This window comes from Marmota marmota, unplaced genomic scaffold, assembly GCF_001458135.2.
Source record: "Marmota marmota marmota unplaced genomic scaffold, marMar, whole genome shotgun sequence".
In the NCBI taxonomy this organism is placed as follows: Eukaryota; Metazoa; Chordata; class Mammalia; order Rodentia; family Sciuridae; genus Marmota; species Marmota marmota.
The window spans coordinates 51,262,625-51,272,650 of NW_025999990.1; the positions used below are offsets into that span (position 1 = coordinate 51,262,625).

A 10,026-nucleotide genomic window follows, 5' to 3' on the forward strand; every position below is an offset into this window, starting at 1 on the left:
AAACTTGGAATGGAACCACCATTTGACCCAGTTATCCCACTCCTTGGTTTATAGCCAAAGGACTTAAAGTCAGCATAGTACATACTTTGATGTGGCCATGTCACTATAGTTGTTAAACTGTCAGGAGTCTGGATCTCAGAAGTCTTACCACTCTTAATTAATGTAGTGTTGGAAATTCTAGCCAGAGCAATTACACAAAGGAAAGGAGATAAAAGGGATAAAATAAGAAAGAACAAGTCAAATTATCACTGTTTGCAGATGATATCCTATACTTAGAAGAGCCAAAGAATTCCACCAAAAAACTGCTGAAGCTAATAAACAAATTTGATGAAGTGCTGGTCACAAAATCGACATTAAAAAATGAATAGCTTTCCTATGTAACAAAAATGAATCTTCTGAGAAAAAAATCAGGAAAACAATTCCATTCATAATAGCCTAAAAAAACACTTAAGAAGAAATCTAAAAAGGAGGTAAAAGTCCTCTACGATGAAAAATATAGAACACTACAGAAATAAATTGAAGAAAACCTCAAAAGATGGAAAAATCTCCCATGTTCATGGATAGGCAGAATTAATATTGTTAAAGTGATCATTTTACCAAAAGCAATATATAGATTAAGTATAATCCCATCAAAATACCAATGACATTCTTGACAAAACTAGAAAACATAGTCCTAAAATTCATTTGGAAGAATAAAAGACCTAGAATAACAAAACAATCCTAATCCAAAAACTTAATGCTGGCAGCCTCACAATACCTGACTTCAAGTTATACTACAAGGATACAGTAACACAACTGCATGTATTGGCATAAAAACAGATGCAAAGACCAATGGTACAGAATAAAAGACAAACCACATATCTACAATCATCTGATCCTTGACAAAAACATACACTGGAGAAAAGACAAATGATGCTGGGACAACTGGTTATACATATGTAGAAGAATGAAACTAGACCCTTATCTCTCACCTTGCACAAAACTCAACTCAAAATGGACCAAAGACCTAGCAATTAGAAAAGAAATTGTGCAACTCCTAGAAGAAAATATAGGGTCAAGACTCATGTAGGCACAGACAATGACTTTCTCAATAGGACTCCTAAAGCTCAGGTAATAAATAATTCCAAGAGTTAATAAATGGGATAGCATCAAATTAAAAAGCTTCTGCACAACAAAGAAAACAATTAGGAATGTGAAGAGAGAATCTACAGAATGGAAGGAAGTCTTTGCTAGCTTCTCCTCTCACAAAGTATGTAAATAATTGAAAGAATTTACACCAAAATACCAAATAACCCAATTAATAAATGAACAAATGAATTAAACAGAGACTTCTCAAAAGAAGAAATACAAATGACCAAGAAATTTTTTAAAAAGTCAATATCATTACCAATTATGGGCTGGTGCAAGGTTTGTTTCTGGAATAAGCCATTCTTTGGATTAGTTTCTAGACTCTCTCTTATGCTCAGGAGCTCTAGGTTTCTGTGCTATACAGGAGCTGAAAGAACCTTAGAGATAATTCTGGGCACCCTAAAAGCCAGGAAATGCTTCCTCAGAATGTGGGGTATGTGGTGTGATCTGAGGAATCATTTCATCTTTACTTTAAACTATTTCTCATAACTAATACAAAAAATATTTTGTTCTAAATATTGCCCACTATTTGCCCATTTGCCCGCCTTTTGCCTGCCCATGTCCCACCATTTGCCCACAGACCACCTGCTGTTCTCCTTCATATGGCCTGTTGCCTATTGCTGCCTAGAAGTCCACTGTCGGGGTATCTTCAGGTTTCCTTACTTGCAGCCGCTGCCATCTTGGGATACCGACCAGGGCTTCACTATGGGAACATGGGCCAGGCCTGGAAATCTATTGTTGGGATACCTGCAGGTCTGGCTGTACCCGAATTCATCCTGCTGGGTGTGCTAGTGACTGCCATCAGACTGTCTCTTTGCATGGTTGTTCCTTTGTGTTAGGGCACCCCTGGTGGTCTTTCTGCAAGTTGGAAAGGCATTGAGATCTTGGGATTACAGCAAAACAGAGGCTGGAGAATCTGAAGCCCAGATCTGTCACATTGCAGCTGGGTCTTTGTAGGTCAGTCTGGGCCTGGCAAGCCTATGGAAAGCCAGAGACTGGGGAAATTTCCAGGTGGGGGAGCACAGGTTGGAGAAACTGGAGAGAACCAGGCTCTCTCCAGTTCAGTGAGTCCTGAAATGCACGGGGACTGAAAGGGCCAGCTGCAATGGGTGGGAAGTGGTCTACCACCCACTGAACTGGAGCTACCAACAGATTTCATACAAGTGCACCTACTGGTGGAAGAGGGAAGCTAAGAAGATTTTTCAAAGCTAATAGAAACAATTTTTCAATTTTCCATTGAGACTTTCCTTTTTTTTTGCCCTCTCTCACATCTCTACCATCTTTGAAACCAAATATTTTAATTTATTAAGGAATGGGATGTCTAAATAGTATTTTACATTTTTTGTTGTGTATTCTTACATTTTCACCTTAAAAAAATCTGTATATATCTTTTCTACTCTAAGAGGCTTACAGGACCCCAAATGTACAAAATTACAGCAGACCCACACCAAGGCACATTTGATAAAATGACTAACATACAGAATAAGAATAGAATTTTAAAGGCTGTGAGAGAAAAATATCAAATTACATATAGGAGGAAACCAATTTGGATCTCACCTGATTTCTCAACCTATACCCCTCAACACCAGGAGATCCTAAAATAATATACATCAAGCTCTGAAAAAAAATAGATGCCAACCAAGAATTTTATATCCAGCAAAACTAAGCTTCAGATGTGAAGATGAAATAAAAACCTCTTATGATAAACAAAAGTTCAAAGAATTTGAAACTATAAAGCCTGCATTACAGAGCAGTCTCAGCAAAGTATTCCATGAGGAGGAAATGAAAAAAAAAATAATGAAAACCAGCAAAGGGAGGAACTAAACTAAAGGAAAAGTCAATCAAAGGAGAAACTAAGTCAACTTAAAAACCAAAATAAACCAAAATTACCAGGAATACAAGTCATATCCCAATAATAACCCTGAATGTTAATGGCTTAAGCTCATCAATCAAAAGATATAGATTGGCAGACTGGATTGGATTAAAGCAAGAATCAGGTGACTTGATGAAAGTGCTCGATGTTACCACTCAAAGACCTCATGCTGCAAAGGCCTGATTTAAAACACAAGTTATTCTATTAGTCAATAGAAATAAATTAAAACTGAACATTTAAATGCCCCTACTTCATTGTTGCAAGGCACAAAACCTATCTAACATCAAATATCTACAAAGTTGCTTGCCCATTGTTCTTCTACTCTCCCCTGATTATTGTAGGACACACCTGGTCTTTAGTCTGTTTTAGCATTTATTTTTTTTTATTGGTTGTTCAAAACATTACAAAGCTCTTCACATATCATATTTCATACATTAGATTCAAGTGGTTTATGAACTCCCATTTTTACCCCAAATACAGGTTGCAGAATCACATTGGTTACACATCCACATTTTTACATAATGCCATATTAGTAACTGTTGTATTCTGCTACCTCTCCTATCCTCTACTATCCCCCCTCCCCTCCCCTCCCATCTTCTCTCTCTACCCCATCTACTGTAATTCATTTCTCTCCTTGTTTTTTTTCCCTTTCCCCTCACAACCCCTTATATGTAATTTTGTATAACAATGAGGGTCTCCTTCCATTTCCATGCAATGTCCCTTTTCTCTCCCTTTCCCTCCCACCTCATGTCTCTGTTCAATGTTAATCTTTTCCTCCTGCTCTTCCTCCCTGCTCTGTTCTTAGTTGCTCTCATTATATCAAAGAAGACATTTGGCATTTGTTTTTTAGGGATTGGCTAGCTTCACTTAGCAAAATCTGCTCTAATGCCATCCATTTCCCTGCAAATTCCATGATTTTGTCATTTTTTAGTGCTGCGTAATACTCCATTGTGTATAAATGCCACATTTATTGTGGCCACTGCTGGGACTTTTTAAATCCTGTTTCAATGTAAGGAGTGCATGATTCGGTATGACAAAGCAGAAAAGACAAAATTGCGGGGCAAGAAAAGATTCTTCTTGGTGTTTTTTATCAATGGAGGTCTGTTATCTTGTGACAAAAACAGAATCAGTAGCTGCTAAAGAAGACCCAAATGTTTGGGCTTCTTTTTAAAGTTATTTTTTCCTAATAAGATGTCAATCTAAAGGGGCAAAATAATAACATCAACTACCTAACATGAAAAATTACAAATCTGAGGGCTGGGAGGGTACCTCAATGGTAAGCCCTTCCCTAGCCCATGCAGGCTGTTGGGTTCTCCCAGAGAAAAATAATTACAAATTTTGATCTAGTGAGAAGACAAATGCCACAGTGCTAAAGAACTCAGTGCTCCTTTCTTTGAAATTATAAGAAGTTAAAGGAAAGGCAGGCAGGAATGTGGTGGATACCATAGAACAGCATTAGACTCTACCGCATTTTTCAACTGCCTTTATAAGATTAATTTACTAAATGTAATTTTTGCTGCATGTAGGTGCATTAATGAAAAAATTAAATTCATTAAAAGGAATGAAAATTGTGTTGTATCAATACAAATCAGAATAACATGTTTTACTGATTTGATTCCTGAAGGTGGTATGCCCATCATTCCACCTGAAGAATTAATCTGCAAATCTGAACTTTTAAAGGGATATTCAAGGTCATAGCCTGAAAAAGGGATCCAGTAAAATGGTTAGGCTGCAATAGGAATAGAGTTCATCAATCACCATCTTCCTACTCTTTTTTTCCAAAAAACAAGTCAAATTCTTGCTGGTATTCAGTGAAATAAATGTCTTTTATTTCAGCAGAAAATTCACTAAGTACTTCCACACTGGGAAAATTATGCACATATTTATGTATTGCCATATATTTTCTGAATGCTTTCAAGACCACTTGCCATCCTCTGAGATTTCCCAGGTATAAACTGAGCCCCTGAGGCTGAGAAATGTTTAGTCACTTCCAAGGTCTCCTACCTGTGACAGACAGAGACTTTGTTATTTGGATTCTCCAAGTAAAATTCCATCCATGAGTCACATTTTCCAGAAAAGACATCCATCTTCCATATCTGCTTCTTGGGAAATGATCAGTTGGGTGAGGTCAATTAATCTAGCTAAGGTGTACCCAAAGATAAGGGAAATAAACCGTAAGTAGACCATAAGGAGGGAGATATAAAGTCAAAACTCTTATAATCAGTCCTATTAATTATACCACCCTCGCTAGCTAATCAGCCATTGACTGCCACACTCAAAGAAAACACCCTCCATCATTCAACACTATCCAGTGAACACTGACGATGATGATGATTAAGACCCTTGGGCTCCCTTTACTTTAAAAAGGAAACTTCACACTAACAACTAACCTGATGGCTTTCATGGATCAGAAGTTGGTTTGGTCAAGGTGTTCACTTGCCACCAATGGAGTCATCATCTTCAGTTTGAATATATCCACATGTGCTGGATGGTTCATCAAAGAGGCAACCACCTAAGATGTGAAAGAATGAAAAGTAATGACTACCAGACCTCTTCAGTGAGCTGTGATAAATACACCTACTTGATGCCAAACTGGATCTGGTTTGACTTAGCCTCTATTACTCAGGATCTGTGTATTTCACCATTATCATACATTTGCTAATTATGGCTGAGTATTAACCATGCCTTGCCCATACCACTATATCATGTTGCTCTTCAGAAAGAATCTAATATCCATAGAAGACAACTGAAAGGAAGATCTAAGAAATTTTAAAATTCACATTTTTCAGATGCCTAGGAATTTTAAAAATTCATTGTAATTCATTTAATAGAAATTCCCTAAGCATTCAATATGTTTTCAATTTTTAAAAAATATATCATTTGTCCAAAAAACAGAGAAATGTTTTCACCACAACATTGGCACTATGGTAGAAGACAAGATGCAATACAAATTATGGACAAAATACAAAATATTTTTCAAAGGATCATTCTAAAATCTAACACAGGAACCTCTTTCATTTTAGTATTTCAGAGATTTGGAGGGTCTCAAAATTAAAAGAGATTATAAACTTACTTTATAGTCCATATAAGTTTTAAAGGCAAAAAGAATTTCAAGATTAAACATGTGTTAAACATTTGCTTAATTTTGCTACTAGGAATAAAGCTATTTAAATAAAGAAACAAACACAATAGAAAATGCAGTGTATGCAGAGCAGTTCATCTGTTTCAGCATCAAAAGCATTCAGCCCATTGATGAGTGTAGATTTCACCCCTCATCCTCTTAAATGTCTGTTACTTTGAATTATTATACCATCAGATCTTTATCCACGTTTCACCTGGGTAACACAAGTAATTATATCAACCATATTAATGACTATAAAAATTCTATACATTATATAATGGATAATTGATATTATTATGTAACCCATTACTTAACAATAATTAATATACTAATTACATTAATTCAAAAATATTAATTATAAGTGCTTGCCAATGAGAATTAAGATCTGGGTCAAGAAAACACAAATTTAAGAATATTATTACATTATATATGTAATGTATCCCTGGTCTCAAGAAGATAAATTAAAAAGAAAACAGGTGTTGGGATCACCTGATATAACTTCCATGCAAATGCTCAAGTCAATTCCATACTCTCCTGAACATGCAGACAGTCGTTGAAGAGGTGAGACACTCAGAATTTTGTAACATATACTTATCACACAGAAAATTCCCCTCAAGGGCTGGGGACATAGCTCAGTTGGTAGAGTGCTTGCCTCTCATGCACAAGGCCCTGGGTTCTGCCCCAGCAAAACAATAACAACAACAACAACAATCCCCTTAAAAAGACACAAATGTGCTTCTTGAGATGGAAACCCATTTATCTTAGCTCCACCCATGAAGAAATGGTAAAAATCTCAGCTCTTGCATGGGAAATACGATCATCTGAAAAGAGTTGTCATGTTCTAAGTCTTTATGTCTCCAAGCAAAACATGTTTTGCTCCCCTAAAATTCCTCCTACTAGATGGGTTTCAGACTTGTCAGTAGCATGACAGTTGTTCTTTGAACACTGGTCTAAAAGACCAGAATTCAACCAGCTCATTCCCTTGACCTCTGCTCTTTCAACAGCCTGTACAAGGTGCTGGTCCTTTCTGAACTGCTGGGAGCCTTCATAACCATCCATCCTTTCCATACCTCTGCCACTGAATTGTTTTTCCTTTTCTGTAATGAGGTGATTTTTCTGAATTCAAACACAGGACTGTCATTGCATCACTGTCACCTATGGAGAACTTTCAACATACTGACCCTGTTGCTCAGGTACTAGTCATCCTACCTAAATTTACATTACAGTTTGAGCATGCCTCACCAGAAAATCCAAAGTCTACCAAAATCTGAAAATTTTTGAGTATCAGTATGATACCACAAGTGAAAAATTTCACACTTGAATTCATGTGATGATGGGTCACATTCAAAAGGTAGGTGCACTAAAAATATTGCATAAAATTACCCTCAGACTATGTATATAAGGTGTATGTAAAACATAAATGAACTCGGTGTTCAGACTTGGGTCCCATTCCCATAGCATCTCACTATATATATGTGTATACTTCAAATTTTAAAAAATCCAAAATCTAAAGCATTTTTTTTTTGTCCCAAGCACTTCTGAAAAGGATACTCAGTCTGTATCTGAAAGTAAAGTAAAGTAAGCATGCTCTCAGATTTGATTCTGATATGCTATTAAATGGTACATAGGGTAGAGTCCAGGAACTTTAAACTGTTTTAAATGGTCTCTACCAGCTTTCTAGACTTTTCTTAGTCCATTCACTGACTTCAGTAACAACTCTAACACTTCTAGTTTCAACTAAACTTTCTTGTGGAAACAGAAAATTCATTATAAAAGATAGAGCATTAAACTCAAAGTTTTACCTTGACAACCATCAATCATTAGTATTTCCCTCTTACTAGGTTTTAATAAGTTCAAGTGTAAAATGGATTCATTGAATGCCTAATGCTAATAATTTTCCAATTTGGGTTAAGAAATGTTAGAAGATTACACAAATCCTTATGGTATTTCCCCCTACCTTAGTTGCAATCCCTAATTTTGATATAGAGAATAGCTTCAGTACTGAAGGGATAACCCCACCTGGAGTGGCATGAATAATAGTCCACAAGAATGAAATAATCATAAATTTTTATATAAAAGAGACCTCAGTGGAAACAGCACAATTGTGAAAGTCCTATTGTGCAATCTTAAACAGAAATAATGATATGCATCCACTGAACAGCAAAGGCTGGTTAAAGATCTGCTTTACAAGTCAGTTGTTGGCACTGAAGATGGACCCAGATACCAAGGCAATAGCACATGTGGCTGACAGCAAACCCAGAAGACCAATACAAAGCCTGTGAGGGGATACAAAGCTGTTTTATCACTTGAAAGGAAATATAAAAATATATTATGGTTCTTTCTGGGCCCATGTCTGATTACTGAGCCCCTTGAAAACACAATCAACCATAGAATTTCTAATAGCCCTAGAATATATATATACCCCCATGCACAACAACCTTTATTGGCGGGACCATGAATGTTGAGGGCCACAGCCACGTGTTGGGATGACGCATGGCATTTTTGCCAGAAGTAGTGGTTGAGAGGTGACGCTAGCGAGCCATTAAGATGATGACTTTTGAGTTCTGGCAGAGTTCCCGTTGAGTTCTGCTTGAGCTCTCGCGGGGATTCCCAGAGAGTTCCCATTGGTTGGGGAAGTGCCGGAGGAGGGATATTTCCGGTTGCTGGTTGCTGGAGGAGCCGCGTGGCATTCCGGAGAATTCCCGGGGAGCGTGTGTGGAGTGTGCTGGTGGAGTTCAGAAATAAAGTTTGTTCCTGCTTCAGTGGCTCGTGATTTGTGCCCAGCCAGACTGCGGCACATGAAGATAGCAAAGGTGATTTTTTGAGCTAAAATAATGTTAAAGGAAGTGACAAAAGAGTTGAAACAACCAATTAAAGAAAGAACAATTAATGTTTTGGTTTTGATTTTCATAGAAATTGGTGTAATAGCATAGTATACACTTTCTGGAGTCAAACCCCAGATACCGTTTCATGAAAACTGCAGGCTGTAAGAACAGGTATCTGAAAGGCCATGAACAGGGTAGGAATTCTGCTCAAAAGTAATACTGATTTGAACTGTATCTTTCTTGCCTTGGTATTCCCTAGAACAGCTCCCTGCTAAGCACAGAGTGAACACCTCTTAAAAGAAGAGGCAATGAATTCCCCCAAATTCTATGTAGGATCTGGCTGCATTAATTTTTGCCTGGAAATTTTGAAAGGAAGTGTAATGTAACATCCACCTAAATAATAAAAACAATCTTTATATAGCCCCCCAAAATACCTCACCTGATTCTTCTGGGGTATCCCAAGATAAAACAGCTGCAAAAGGTGACTAATCATTGAATATATTCACTTTTTATTATGGTTGAAACTATAAGCCAGTTAAGTGTTAATGAAGTTTCCACAAATTATGGCTTTCAAACTTTTTTTTTTATCCTGGCAATAATTAGATGGCAAGTCTAGTTGCCTATAAGAGTCACTCTCAATTTATTAAAATAAAATGACAATATTTTATTATCATTTGCATCCTGGAAGGAATTTGCCTTTCTTCTTTCTTTGGAGGAGCATAAATGACTGCAACAATAGTATGAAATCTTTAAGATATAAGATGTGAAGAACTGGCCTGCTTTTACCCAAAATGGAACCCTCTGAGATCTTTCACATCATCATTCTATGTCCTACTGAAACTCCAGGCCTGGAGAAAAGACAAAGGTAGACAAATTGACAAAGATTAGGGCCAACCATTGAAAAATGTTTTAAAACGTGTTTTTGATTGTGAGCCAGTCACGCCACCCTGACCCAGCCCTCCTACGTGCATTCTTCACTAACCAAATGTATCTCTACTGAGAGTGTGAATATTTTGTACTGTGTTCCATCTGGTTTTGCAAATGGGAGCTCTAGATTCACTAAACTGACTTCAGGGTTT

General features: G+C 37.0%; 1 pseudogene; it reads right to left on the bottom strand.

Annotated features, from left to right (window-relative positions):
* LOC107139632 overlaps positions 1-8,683 on the bottom strand; it is a 47,899-nt pseudogene extending 39,216 nt beyond the window's left edge.
* Between the last annotated feature and the right edge of the window lie 1,343 nt (positions 8,684-10,026).